The sequence below is a fragment of the Meriones unguiculatus genome, chromosome 12 (genome assembly GCF_030254825.1).
Source record: "Meriones unguiculatus strain TT.TT164.6M chromosome 12, Bangor_MerUng_6.1, whole genome shotgun sequence".
Classification (NCBI taxonomy): domain Eukaryota; kingdom Metazoa; phylum Chordata; class Mammalia; order Rodentia; family Muridae; genus Meriones; species Meriones unguiculatus.
Window position 1 is genome coordinate 83,725,573 of NC_083360.1, and position 13,491 is coordinate 83,739,063.

Below are 13,491 nucleotides of genomic sequence, written 5' to 3' on the forward strand. Positions count from 1 at the left end.
CAGTCTCAGCAGAAATGCCAATGTCTCAAAAAGCAAACCAAACCAAAACAAAACCTACTTCAAATTCTCCTGATAGAAGGTTGGCTTCATACAGTGCGGACTGGCCTTCAGCAAAATATTCATTACACTTAGAGGTAAGGAATTATGTCACAGTTCGGCTTTCATATATATAGCCTGTCTTATCAGCTGCCCAAGGGATAGAACTACTTTATCTTTTTATCCTTTATTGTAGCACCTGGAACAGGAGAAACACTTGAAATTTTAATGTTTGCTGAATAAATGAACAAATTTCAGAGGACCACTCTAGAGCAAGTGTGAAAGGAGTGGGTATTCCGTACCTAGGCCAGAATCACCTTTGAGTAGGGCAGCAGAAATAGCATGTGCTGACCGTTAGATTCTGTTCTGCATGACTGTGTGATAAATAAAGGAAGATTTCGCTGGGCATAATTGGGATCACATAAAAAATTAAGACAAAGCACCTTTCTCCAGGTTCATAATGATCTGTGCTAATATATAATCTGGGTGACCTTTAGATCAGAGAGAGGGACAAGGTGGAAGAGAGGGAGATGGAAGCACTCTCCCCTCTGAAGCACTTCCTTGTGGATACACCGAGTCACAGTGAATGGCCAATTGAGCCACCAGCAGGCACATTAGAGAGAGAGAGAGAGTTGTCAAGGACTCATATTACGTAGGATTAATATTAGGCATCTCTGCTCAGCCCAGTGAAAGGCCTCGAGTGTCCTTGGAATTTCAGCGACCTTTCCTCATCAATGAGGAAATTGTTCTCTTGGCCCCGTGGCTTAATTCATAGGAAATGCAGCACGTTTCTCATCAGTACTGCCTACCACATCCGGGGTGGGGTCCAAGGGCCCCGGCACACTGAACTTCAACACGTTGTCTCTCCCTCTTGCACAAACCTCTCAGGCTTCGGGAGCTCCTGATTGTTATTTCCTGAATCTCTGCAATCTTTTTTCAGTGGTCTTAGCTGAGAATTAGGAGGCAATTGCACAGGTTTTTGGGAGCCTAGCAGGTCTTAAACCTGTCATCAGGGGAGTCCCTCTGATTCTATTCAGTGAAGCTTTCTGATTCAAAACCACCTAGACTGTGGGCAAGGAGAGGAGGACCTACAGCCCAGACAGGCCATTTTCATTTAAGGAAAGTGCGCTGCCTCTAATGGGCTGTTGACATGTTTGTGTCTAAATCTTCTCTAGGACCAGAAGACTTCTGTTTTTCTGACTTTATTTCACAGATTCCAGACTTGGCTTGGCGCACACATCAATTAAAGGAATTGCTGGGATTCAAATGCAGACCTGCTTGATGGCAGACATGGGCTTGGTTGGTAGTGATGTCTACAGAACACCCACGTGTGTTACACAACTATTTAGGGGTTCCTTTGGCACGTGGTCCTCATTCTGTCCTTGAGTTGTAGACTGAGGCTAAGACAGACAACTAGGTGGTTTTTGTTTTTGTTTTCTTGACAATATGACCAAAGTAGAAAAGGGGTGAAAAGTTCTTCAGATGGCTGAGGGGACCATAAAGACTGCATGGGGCAGGAGGGGAAAGAAAGCAAGGATGAGTCTTGAGGTCAGTTTAACTGACAGTCAGAATGCATCCTCTGAATAAAGACAATGGTGGGAAAGCCTGTATGGGGCATCGGGGTTCTGAACCTGTAGGTCTGAACCCTTTGGGTGTGGCATATCAGATATCCTGCATATGAGATATTTACATTGTGACTAATAGCAGTAGCAAGGTTACAGTTATGAAGAAGCAACAAAAATACTGTTATGTTTGGGGGTCACCACACTGTGAAGAACTGTGTTAAAGGGTCTCAGAGTTAAGAAGGCCAAGAACCACTGCTCTGGAGGATTCCATGGGGACTGACAAGGAGTCTTGGCTTGACTAAACTTCAGCCAGGCTCCTGAACTTTCTCTGAGCCTGTCTGTATACCCTCATGTAACTCTAGATTTAGCAGGAATCTTGCCGAGTCAGTTTGGCAAGAACTACCCTCAACTCTGATCATTTCTTATCATCTTCAACCTCTTTACCAGTTTCAAAATCTTTACCAGTTTCTGTCTTCCCAGACTCCCAGCTAAATGTCTGGCTAAGCAGAATAGTCAGTTTGTCAAAATCTCCTTTCACTCATAGTATTTATTCTTAATTTTCCAGCCACCAACCCTCACTTTGCTCCTCAGGTAACAATCCCTACCCACCCTTGCTACATTTATAACTGAGACCTTCGGTGCAGTCTGCTGTTCAATCTTGTTGCCACTATACTCTTGGCAGTGAAGTACTATTGAATGTATTTTCAAACAGGACTTCCATGAGTAGTAAGCTGCCCATTGCTGGGTGTTAGGGTGAAATAACGGACTCTGAGTGTCTCCAAGGAGGAATCATTTGTTGTGAGGACAAGAACCATTATGGGACACTCTGTGCAGCTACAGAAACACTGATGGAGAATTGGCTTTGAGAAGCATCAAGAAGGAAGAGAATGACGGAGCAGAAACAGCACAGCCCGTGTTTCCTCATCTCTTGGGTCAATTGTTCAATTCAGGATGCTTGAGGCACAGAGCTCGGGGGTAGGAATTCCTTATTACTTTGAAGAGCCAGCTGTCAGCTTTTCCCAGAAGTCAATTTACAAGAGAGATGAAATGTAACCGGCTTTACATCAGGGCTCACCTTGCTGGACCTAGGAAGCTCAGAGGCTGCTCAGGCCCCCTAGAAAGCTTTCTCAGGATGGAGTGGGAAGGTAAAGGCATGCCTCTTGTCTACCTTCCTCCTCCAGGCACTGCCTTTCCCCAATCAGCTCCGGCTTCCTGCTGCACTGATCCGGGGCTGTAATAGAGCCGGTCTTATTTTATTTTTTTATTAAGTTCATGAACTTTAGAGGAAGGAACCTGGAAAAAAAATGGCCTCATTACCTCAGGAATGAAGGCTCATGCTTCTTTTAGTGCCAGAGGTTGGCGTGGCCTTGCTTGTTATAGCCCCAAATAATCCGGGTGGAAAATTGCAACCAAGTGGCAAGATACAAACAGGATGGCTGCTTAGGGTGAAGCAGGTGGGGCAGAAGTCAGTGCAAGGTCATTGTAAAATGGGCAAGCTCTTAGGCAAAGGCTACAGCATGACACTGGGCAGACTCCTTCTGGAAGGGCAGACTCTTAAGGTGCCTTCCCAGAGACAAGAGGATGGCACGTGCTTGGATTCCAGAGTATTCGATTCAAATCCCAACCTGGCTATGTGCAAATTAGTCATCCACAACTTTCTCAGCCCCCTCACTCATTGGTTTCTGTACCTCTAGCACATAGAAAAGAGCTACTTTTCCTGATTGAGGGGGCAGAAGGGCCTAGAGTGAAAAAGTCAGATTCTCTAAGGAAAGGTCTCCTTGCAGGACCTAGGGTAGCAGCTCACACAGTTTAATTGTTAACAGATCAGGAGGCTGACCAGGGGCTGGAATCTACCACCTCTGCTTAGGGCTTGGGATGAGGGCTAGAGTTCAGGGACTAAATTAGCCCAGCCTTTGCCAGATTTTTCCAAAGATGATACTCTCCTGGGGCCCCTTATTAAATGATGAGTTTCTGGCTTCCTACGGGTTCCACTGAACAAACACACACAGGAGCTCTGCCTTTCAAACAAAAGCCGCAGACAAATCTTCTCACTAGGGACTTTGAAGATACATTTGTTAATCATTGTGGTGCTACTGGACAGTTAGCAATAACAGGCTAGGTAAAATAGGACCACTCTACAGAGAGGAACTCAGACACCTCACTTTGTTTAACAACATCTCTTCATTGACTGATATCTGGGAAGAAAATGGCAGCATGGTTCTAAAAGAAAGGTTTTCTGCTGCTTTCCCCCACTGTCCTTCCCTTTTCTCTACTGGAATCTTTCCTACATGTGTCCCCTCTGGCAAGCTGTGCTCCTTTGCTGGGAGTCAATTCCAGACCTCTCTTTCAGCAAACCTTTCCAGATCCTTCCAGGTGTTTTGTTTTTATTTGTTTTGTTTTTTTGTTTGTTTGTTTGTTTTTCTCTTCTATTTCCTTTGCACCTTTGTGACACATTCATCATAAGATGATCATAGCAATGACATTATGTGCTTGTTTGTGTTTCTAGGTTATGTGCACAGGGGTCAAAAGAAACCACAAAGCACACACTGTGATCTCTCTTTGCAGGACAGGATCTGCAAAACACACTGAGAGGAAGCTGGAAGAATGCTTGAAGCCCAGTAGGCGGAGACCAGCAGAGAGGAGCAGGTGCAAAGCTATAGAAGCCAGGGCACATTTTCTTTCTGTAGCAAGCTGTTCTTTACATTTATTTATTTGCTTGTATATGTGTGTGGGGTGTGTATCTATACATGTTTACCTGTGTGTGATGCACATGCATGCACATGTATGTCTTCCTCGGTTGCCCCCCACTGTATACATTTGAAGCAGAGTCTCTCGCTGAATGCATTTCCTGCTGTTCTGGCTAGTGTGGCTTGCCAGCTTGCTCCAGAGCATCTCACACTGGGATTACAGTCAATTACTACACCTACCTGGCCTGTATCTGGGTTCCGGGCATCTTTCTCTCACCCTCACACTTTCATGGAAAGGCTTAACATGCTGAGCCATCCCTCTGGCCCCTGAAACCATTCTCAACGACAAAGTCAACTTTTCCATGATGCCTGTGGAGGTTTTGAAAGATTTCCAGCATGTCATCTGTCTCTTCATTAAGCTCTATATGGAAGGCCAGAAGAGGGACAGTTCTGATTCTGAACATACTGTCACTGAACCCGAAGGCACCTGGCTTAGATCTAGTGCCCAGCACTCAGTGAGTTTGCAACATGTGATATGCTCCTGTCCATTTCAGATATTTCCGTAACCAGGCCTCTTCCACTTGCTGCCCGAGTCTTTGAGTGAGTCACGTACATTCTACTGGTTTCAGCTTTCCTCATGTAAAACAAAAGCTTGGAGACTTTTCTTGTTTCTGTCCTTCCTAAGTTCAAAGGAAAATCTAAAAACTGAGCATAATAAGTATTTTAATATACTCTAGATGGATGGGATCACCAGGTGATCTATGATGGAGACAAATACTACTAACTCCAGAGTTCATGAGTGCAATGGAAACACTGTCTCGGGGAGAACTGGTTTGGTAGAAGACCATGTCAGAATCTCCAAAAAAAAAAAAACAAAAAAAAAAAAACAAAAAACCACAAAAACAAAACAAAACCAAAAACAGAAACCAAACAAACGAAAACCAAAAACCTATTAAAAGCCAGGTTCAAGCAGCTTCTCCATCACTAAGCCGGAAATTTAAAAAGCGAGACGGTATTGTGTTATATTAGATTTCTATTGCTAGAGAGAACCTGAGAGATAACTAACTTACAACAAGAAAATATCGATGTCAGGACACAGTGTTGGAGGTTTTAGCCCATGAGCAGTTGGCCATGTTGCTTTGCACCAGTGATGAGGCATCACATCATAGTGAAAACATGGAGAAGAGTGAAACTGCTCACCTCATCAGCCAGGAAGCAAATGCAGTAAGGCGGGGACAGCGGCGGAAGGGCCTCTCAGTGGGTACGTCTCTTTCAGGTTACATCTTCTATTAGCACCACTCTGGAGAGACCTAGTCATTCATACATGACTTAGGGGGATACTTGAACAAGCTGCAGTATCTGTGTAAGTATGGAAAGGAAGGACAAGGAGGGGCCTACCGCCACTGGTGGAATTGACTCACATGTTTACTCTAAAGAGCAATCTAGCATTTCTTGGGCCAGTTTGTGTATGTTCATATTTCCCTATTCCCATGTTGATTTGTGGTAAATTAAAGCAATGGGTTCACCCAACTTCCTTCTGTTTAACTGCTCCACAGGAGATAAAAAGTAAATATCTGTAATTCCCAGATCTCATTTCTCAGGTTTCATGGAGGTGCTGTCTTCCTCTGTGCAAATGCCCAACAGTGGTCTTTGGAAGATAGATGTATTTATCACAGGACCAAGAGCTTTCCATTGCTGCCCCTGCTGTTTTCGCTTCTGTGCACGAACAGAAAGACTCATAATTCTGTAATTTATTTTTCAGAAGATGTATCAGAGGATCCTGATATCTGGATATACTTCAGAGAATGCCAAAAAGCCAGTTACTGGGCGTCTCATTGGTACTTGTGACTATGAGAGAGGGGTTGTTGATGTCCAGGTCTCTTCAGTCCCTTCTGGTGGCAGAGACCATGAATCTTTGGCATTGTGTGGTTCTAGGAATTGTTGTTGAACAATCAATCTGGATCCTTCTAATAGTTTAAGGAAAACAAATTACCTTTATTGGGTACATTTTGGCTTAACTAGTTAGGAAAATTTGACAACTTCAACTGATGTCAGAAAATATTTCACAAAGAGGATATGAGTGTAGATCTTTTTCACAATACACCGTGCAGCAGCCAGAGATATAAAAAGTCATCTGTCTGACATCATTGAGAAGATGGGTTTATAAAATGAAGTAGATACAATCTTATAAATGCGCTGCACAACTTTTAAAACCAATGAACAAGATCAGTGGTTTTCAACCTGGGGTGTCAGCCCCTCTGGAGGTCGAATGTTCCTTTCACAAGGGTTGAGTCTCCATATTCTGCATATCACAGGTTTACACCATGATCCAGAACAGTAGCAAAATTACGGTTATACAGAAGCAACAAAAATAATTTCTATGGCTGGGATCACCACACCATGAGGAAGTGTATTAAAGGGAACATCAGGAAGATTGAGATCCACTGAACTAGATGGTCACATGGCAGGCAGATCTTAATAGTATTATCATTTTAAAAGGGAGGGCGTTATAAAGTTGACCGAATAACATAATTTATGTAACTCTTAAAGTAGATGCACAACATCAGCTAGGGTGCCCTGGTGCAATAGTGGCACAGACTTCATGGGAATAACCACTCTTTTTCTGATTTGATCTAAGATCCAAGATGAAACCCAAACCCGGGGTCATTATTAGGCCTAGAACCTATAGCTAGATAGGTCATCGGACCCAGCGGAGAACCTACTAGTATTATTCTGCTAAAGAGAAATGACAGTAAACAGGTTCCTTGTGACTTATCGTTCTATTTAAAAACTGGTGAACCTTTCAACCCTTTGCACAGAAACTTCTGTTTGTCAGTAGATGATGAGCAGCAGAGACTCACAACTGGCCAACGTGTAGAGAATAAGAAACTGCAGAAAGCTCAGCCCCAAACAGGACACCTCTATTACATTTCCTCTTGCCACAGCTCAAGAATTGTTTCAAAAGAGCAGGTGCAAAGAGCAGAAGAGCTCGAGTCAGTGGGTGACTGTAAAGAACTGCCTTATGGACACAACAGGGCGAGCTGTGAGTATGAACTCATGGTGTTTCTGACAGAGTGCACAAGACCCTTGCAAATCCAAGCCAGACCAAAGCCAGGCACACAGAGAGGAGTTAGGCATAAGGTCCCACCCCTGGCTTAGGAGTTACCGGATGTTGACAGCTGCTAGGAGAGAGAGTTTTCTCTAAGACTGTACCATGGCAAGATGCTCCTGTGGAAAGCCACAGGTCCAAGAATTTTTGGGGAAGCACAAATTGGTCTTGATGGGTTTAAAAAGCAACCCAAAGACACAAAGTTGGGCGGATAGAAAAGGGGGTATGGATCTGGGAAGATTTCAGACTATGTGAATGTGAACGAAATATGCTGTAGGAAATTCTCACAGCGCTGTTAGAAATCCATACAAGAATCAGCTACATGTTTAACAATGGCCTAAAGCCTCATTTAATCTTCACACACTGAAAGGGGCGTCTACCTGGGAGAGGGGATTAAGAGGAGAGAATGCAGCTATAAGGGACTCAAACATAGCGTCTCCCGAGCTTTGAGGAATGATTGCTGAGATTGCAATGGTGCGATCAGAATGGATGAGACGCCGCACACTGTGGCAAGAACCAAGGCCCCGTCACGGGAGAAAAACATCCCCGAGTGCTGCTTCCACCACATCCGTGACACAGCGGCAATTTTCTGTGCCACTTGTTGAAGGACAGTGTCTACGAGGCAAGAACACAGAATGTCAAGGGGTCATGCAATGGTTGGAAAAGCAACGCTTGAAGACTGTGGCGTGGGTTCAGGGAATAGAGAGGGACGTAAGGTCAACCGCTGTTTTGGTTGCCCCGAAACTTGCCCAAGTTTAAGACTCCAAATTCTGATGGTTCATAAACGATGAGATATAATTACTCCCACCTCATAGCACACGATCTCATTAACACTTCACCTTACTGTATCTAATTTATGAAAAACAAGATTCCAAGGTCAGATAATTAGAGCTTTGGTCACATGGCTGTATGACTCCAAAAGACGTGCTTGTAAGCAAGGCTTTTTCGGACCCTCTTAAGCAATCTGTCAGCTCCAAGATTAAGTGCTAAAATTAAGTGCTATGTTGCATGTGGCAGAGAAACAAAACTTAGAAGTTCAGGGGTGAGGCATTTCAGTGGAAACCTGACTAGTCAGAGATGAATCAGACTTGATGTTGAAAATGGTTGACTCCCTAAGTCCAGCAGCAGACATGATCCTAAGGACTTGTTTGTGGCTGGAACTCTCACCAACGCTCTGAAGGGCTTTACGATGCGCTGACTGCAACAGGCCATGCTTAGCCCTCCAACTGGCGGGCTTTGAAAAGCAGGTGTACTTTCTGTTGCTGGAGGCAGGGTGGATAACTAAGATGATTATCACCTGGTTAAAGAGCAATGGATGCTGCCTTTTCCTGTGTGAATTCTGTGTACTAAGCACGATATAGAGTACTTTACGTAACAGAGTCTATCATGGGAATATAGTAGTTGTTCACTTAACTTGATGAATCTCCTTTTGTTTTCTGCTGTGCAACCTTACAGCTGGAGACCCTGTACCAATCTTCATGGCAGGTTCTGACATGCACACTAAATATTTAAACAGTGCAGCTGAGGCTCAGATACAGTTCACACTGCTCCTCGCATACCCGATTTGTATCTACTATTATTTTAATGATGGTAAGTGGGAAAAATCTATGCATGGGTCATTCTTTCAGTAACGTATTAACCACATCTATTGTTTTGTTGCACAATGTATAAACCTTAATTATTGCAAATTTTTTTTTTCTGTGCTGGTGGTTGAACTCAGCACTTTGTGCCTCTAAGCAAGTCACTGAGCCACATGCTCAGCTTGTTTTGCAATATATTAGCAGCATTAATGATTATATTTCTTCGATTGCTTTTCAAGTATTTTCCTGCCAGTGGTGATGTTTAAAAGTAAAAAAAAAAAAAAAGGGAGGGTGGGATTGGGAGGAGAGGAGGGAGGGGCTTATGGGGGGATGCAGAATGAATAAAGTGTAATTGATAAAAATTTAAAAAAAAATAAATAAATAAAGCTCTTCATTTCCCCCTTAATTTTTTGAATAGAGGTATTTTCAACTTGATTATTTTTTTTGGGGGGGAGCACAAACTTTTTATTTTATTTTTTTTATATTAATTACAGTTTATTTACTTTGTAGCCCCCTCCTTCATTCCCTCCCAATCCCACCCTCCCTCCCTCATCTCCTCCTTGCTCCTCTCTAAGTCCACTTATATGGGAAGTCCTCCTCCCCTTCTATCTGACCCTAGCTTATCAGGTCTCACCAGGACTGGCTGCAATGTCCTCCTCTGTGGCCTAACTAGGTTGCTCCTCCCCCAGGGGCCTGGGGAGGTCAAGGAGCTAGCCATAGAGTTCATGCCATAGACAGTCCTTGTTCCTCTTACTAGGGAAGCCAATGTTTTTTTTTTAACTACCACAGTTTCCAAAATCTTTGCCTGCTGATAAGGCTTACTAATGACCATGTTTTCTCAGCCTATCATTGATTCTGCTTTACAATCTGTTTATAGGTCAAACTCCTTGTACTCTTTCTTTATATATATAAACCTTTTACTGAGAAAATACAAAGAAAGTTTTCCATACTCATTTGTTAATGAATGAATATGAATGAATAGATAAACTGGATAGTAAATTGTTCACTGATCAGTTTGTTCAGTTGTTAAAGAGAAAAGGTAAGAAGCAATGGCAGCTGTCTTCCCAGAATAATCTTGATCCATTCATTAGAACATTTTGCAATACAAAGATGTAATCAACTCAAATATGCCTAGATGATACTGTCTTCTTGCCAGTCTTTCCCTATCTCATGGACATTATGTAGAATTTGTCAAATGCTTGAATATGAAATTCTGAGACTATCTGTGAATAGAAAAGTCTATGTATATCCTGTTTAATGTTTCTAAATTGTGTTGTAATCAGTTACAAGGTAATTTGTCCCCAGTTTCCTAAATTCACTATTAGTTGCTTGATTAAAAAACTAACTTTAAAAAGTTATTTCTTTTTATTTCATGTGGATGGGTGTTTGACTGCATGTATGTATGTGCACCATGTTTTTACAGAAGCATGTAGCAGCCAGATGAGGACCTCAGATAACTGAAGATACAGATGGTCATGAGCTGCCATGTATGTTCCAGGATCCCAACCTGGTTCCTTTATAAGTGCGGAAAGGTCTCTTGATTGTATAGCTTCTCTCAGGCCCTCAACACTGACTTTTACATAATATCTCTTGCCTTAGGGCATTTTTCGAGTTTTTAAATATTTTAGAATTCCTTAAAGTGGTTCTAATAACTCAACTCAGACACACATTTCACTCATATTAGATGAATTTTGTAACTTAGATCCATTAGCTAAGAATCCATCCATCCATCCATCCATCCATCCATCCATCCATGCATCCCTCCATCATATTTTATTTAGTTTACTGCCCTTGTTGAACATATGCAATCTGTCAGGTTTTGTGTGATTTAATTGTGATAGAACCATGAATGGTGGTGGGATGGAAAACAAAATTAAATGGTTTATTTTAAATGGTTGGAGATAGCTCAAGCTACTTAAAAGAGAACACAGAAGGTCCTGTGTCTTTCAGGCACTGGTCCTTGAACTGCAGCTTAATTGTTAGCAGGAACTTAGCTGAACAGACTCATGGATGAAAAGTGTTTTCGGCAGACAGAACATTTGTCTGAAACATTTGCAGAGGCAAGTGAGCAATGGAAGCACAGAATTGATGGGCGTCAACCTTTCTCCCCAAGGTCCAATTCAGGAACTCCCAAGTGGTGTGTCATTAAAAGATCTCTGTCTGTCCTGTCCTTGAACTCTTCAGAGCTCTGGGCTCATGAGGCAGCAAACTTGTCCCCTGAAGTGTATCAGCATGAAATAAGGAATTGTATGGAAAGAGTATTGCCTATGCCGAAGTACACATTCCTATAGGGACGATGGGAAAGAAAGAGCAATTTTAGAAAGTGGACTCGGAGGGAGCCCATATTGGTTTAAGTCTTATTATAAGCACATGTCTTATATAATCAGGCTAGTTATTGCCGTGTGTGCCTTATCCCAGTCAAAAAGCTGCCTGGAAAGCTGGGATTTATATTTATCCATGGCTGCACTGTCTGTAATCAAAAAGCTCTAGTTTTGACTCCCACAGCAGTTTTCATTTAAATGAAAATACAATCGAAATCAAATACTGCATTCTGGGCCTCTGTGCTCTTCTGCCATTGGCGAAATCATTCATTCTCATTACTTGACCTCAGAAATCAGAGCCTCTGAGATGGAAGAATGCGGGCGGTCACATACATGCCACCCATTTGTCTCTAGAATTTGCTTTTTCCCTGGGTTCCCCCCCCCAACTCCATGAAACCACCACCCATGATGATTTCATAGGGCCCACCTAAACAAGCGTTTCTTCAAGTGGAGAGCCCAAACCACACACATCAGAGCCACTCAAAACTTCACCAAAAATGAAGATTTCCCCAGACTCCACACAGACTCTCTGCATTAAAATCTTTGGTATAAATTCCCGCGCATTCGCTTTTCCAATGGGCTCTGGTTGATCCACTCAGCATGCAAGGCAACGCTGAACACCACCTGCCACTGGCCAGCCTGACTGAGATGCCGTTATTTCCCTTCCCAAGCCACATCCTCAGGAATGACATTCTGGGATGGAACACACATCAGGTTAACAAAACATGTCTGGTAAGGTGGTGGGTGAGGAAACAGGAGCTTCATTAGTATTGAAAAGAAAAAATCAAAGCTTTCAATTGATTTTAATATACGTTGACGATAAAAACTTCCAAAGGTGCACTGTGGTGCACATATAAACAGTCTCGGGATACTCCTACAACAGCAGCACTCACCTCATATTCACTGCACACACATTAAGACTTTGTCTCCCTTGGTTTACCTACTCCTGCTCCATATTCTGCCCAGGAGTCCGCTTCTTCACATCCCAGATTTCGTGTCATTTCATTCGTAGGAGTATGGACAGTGTCCGAACTAACCAGAGGTTTATCACCACACCTGGGAAAATTTTCCCTGATGCCTCGGCACCAGACGCAGATTCATCGAGTTATCCCAACCCTGTGATGGTATTGTTGGTTTGCTCAAGTTAAGATCTAAAGGAAATGGACGTGCATGGGAGCTTGTTATTGTGTTCCTTAAGGCTCTGGTGATGGAAAATAGGTTTTCCTTCCTACTGCATTTCCCTGCTCCCTCCTTTCCATTCCTTCTACTTCTTGAAGAGAGCAGGCCGCCCTGAACATCTCACATTCTGAATTTCTCTGTTTGCTGTCATTTACCTGATTTCTCCCTTCCCTCTACTCAAGCTCATGCTCTGGTTTGCTTCATTAAAGGGAACTTTAGTTCAAGAGCTTTGAATAGATTCAAGGCCAGGTTTCGGTTTTCTGGGAGTATTTCCTTTTCATCACTGGCATCATAATTCAGGGCATATAAATATGTTTGTGCCATTTTTAATGATGCTAATCTGTCAAGGATGCCGTTGGTGACCATCTGATAGCTCCCGGTTAAAAGCCTCTTGACCTTTCATCTAAAAGTTTTATCTGTGGCTGCGCTGCTCATCAGTTGTTTCGTCAAGGTTAGAAAAGTGGCACTTCCCCTAATTCTCATCTTCTCCATTTATTGACGAAGAGTTCTTTAGCAAAAAGCTATTGTGTTCCTGAGCTATGGAAATCTGATTACCTTGAAATATATTTCCTTGTGTGTGTGTGTGTGTGTGTGTGTGTGTGTGTGTGACCAAAAAATCCCACATGCTGATTTGCTCCCAACTGCTGATTTCAGCTGGTGCCTCCTTGGAACTCAGAGAACGCTAAAGCTGCTTTTCTCTATAGGGTTTCATGAGTGGTGGATCCCACGCTCAGGGTGGAGCAGTGTATTACCGACAGCCCTGTCTCGGTCCCTTTATTGCATTCTCAGTTGACTTTGATTCCCTTCCTACTTCTGCTCTGGGACAGAGAGTCCTTGGAACTTCGTGGCTCTAGACTTTAATCACCAACCATTTCCAGGAGACACTGCACACATGTTCCTTTGCAGGGAATGGAATGTGTAATGGCTGCTGGGCATGTGCACAGGCCTGGGGTTGTAATTGCTTGGAGGCCATTGTAGTGGGCAGAGCTACAAAATTACCTTCTAAACAAACAC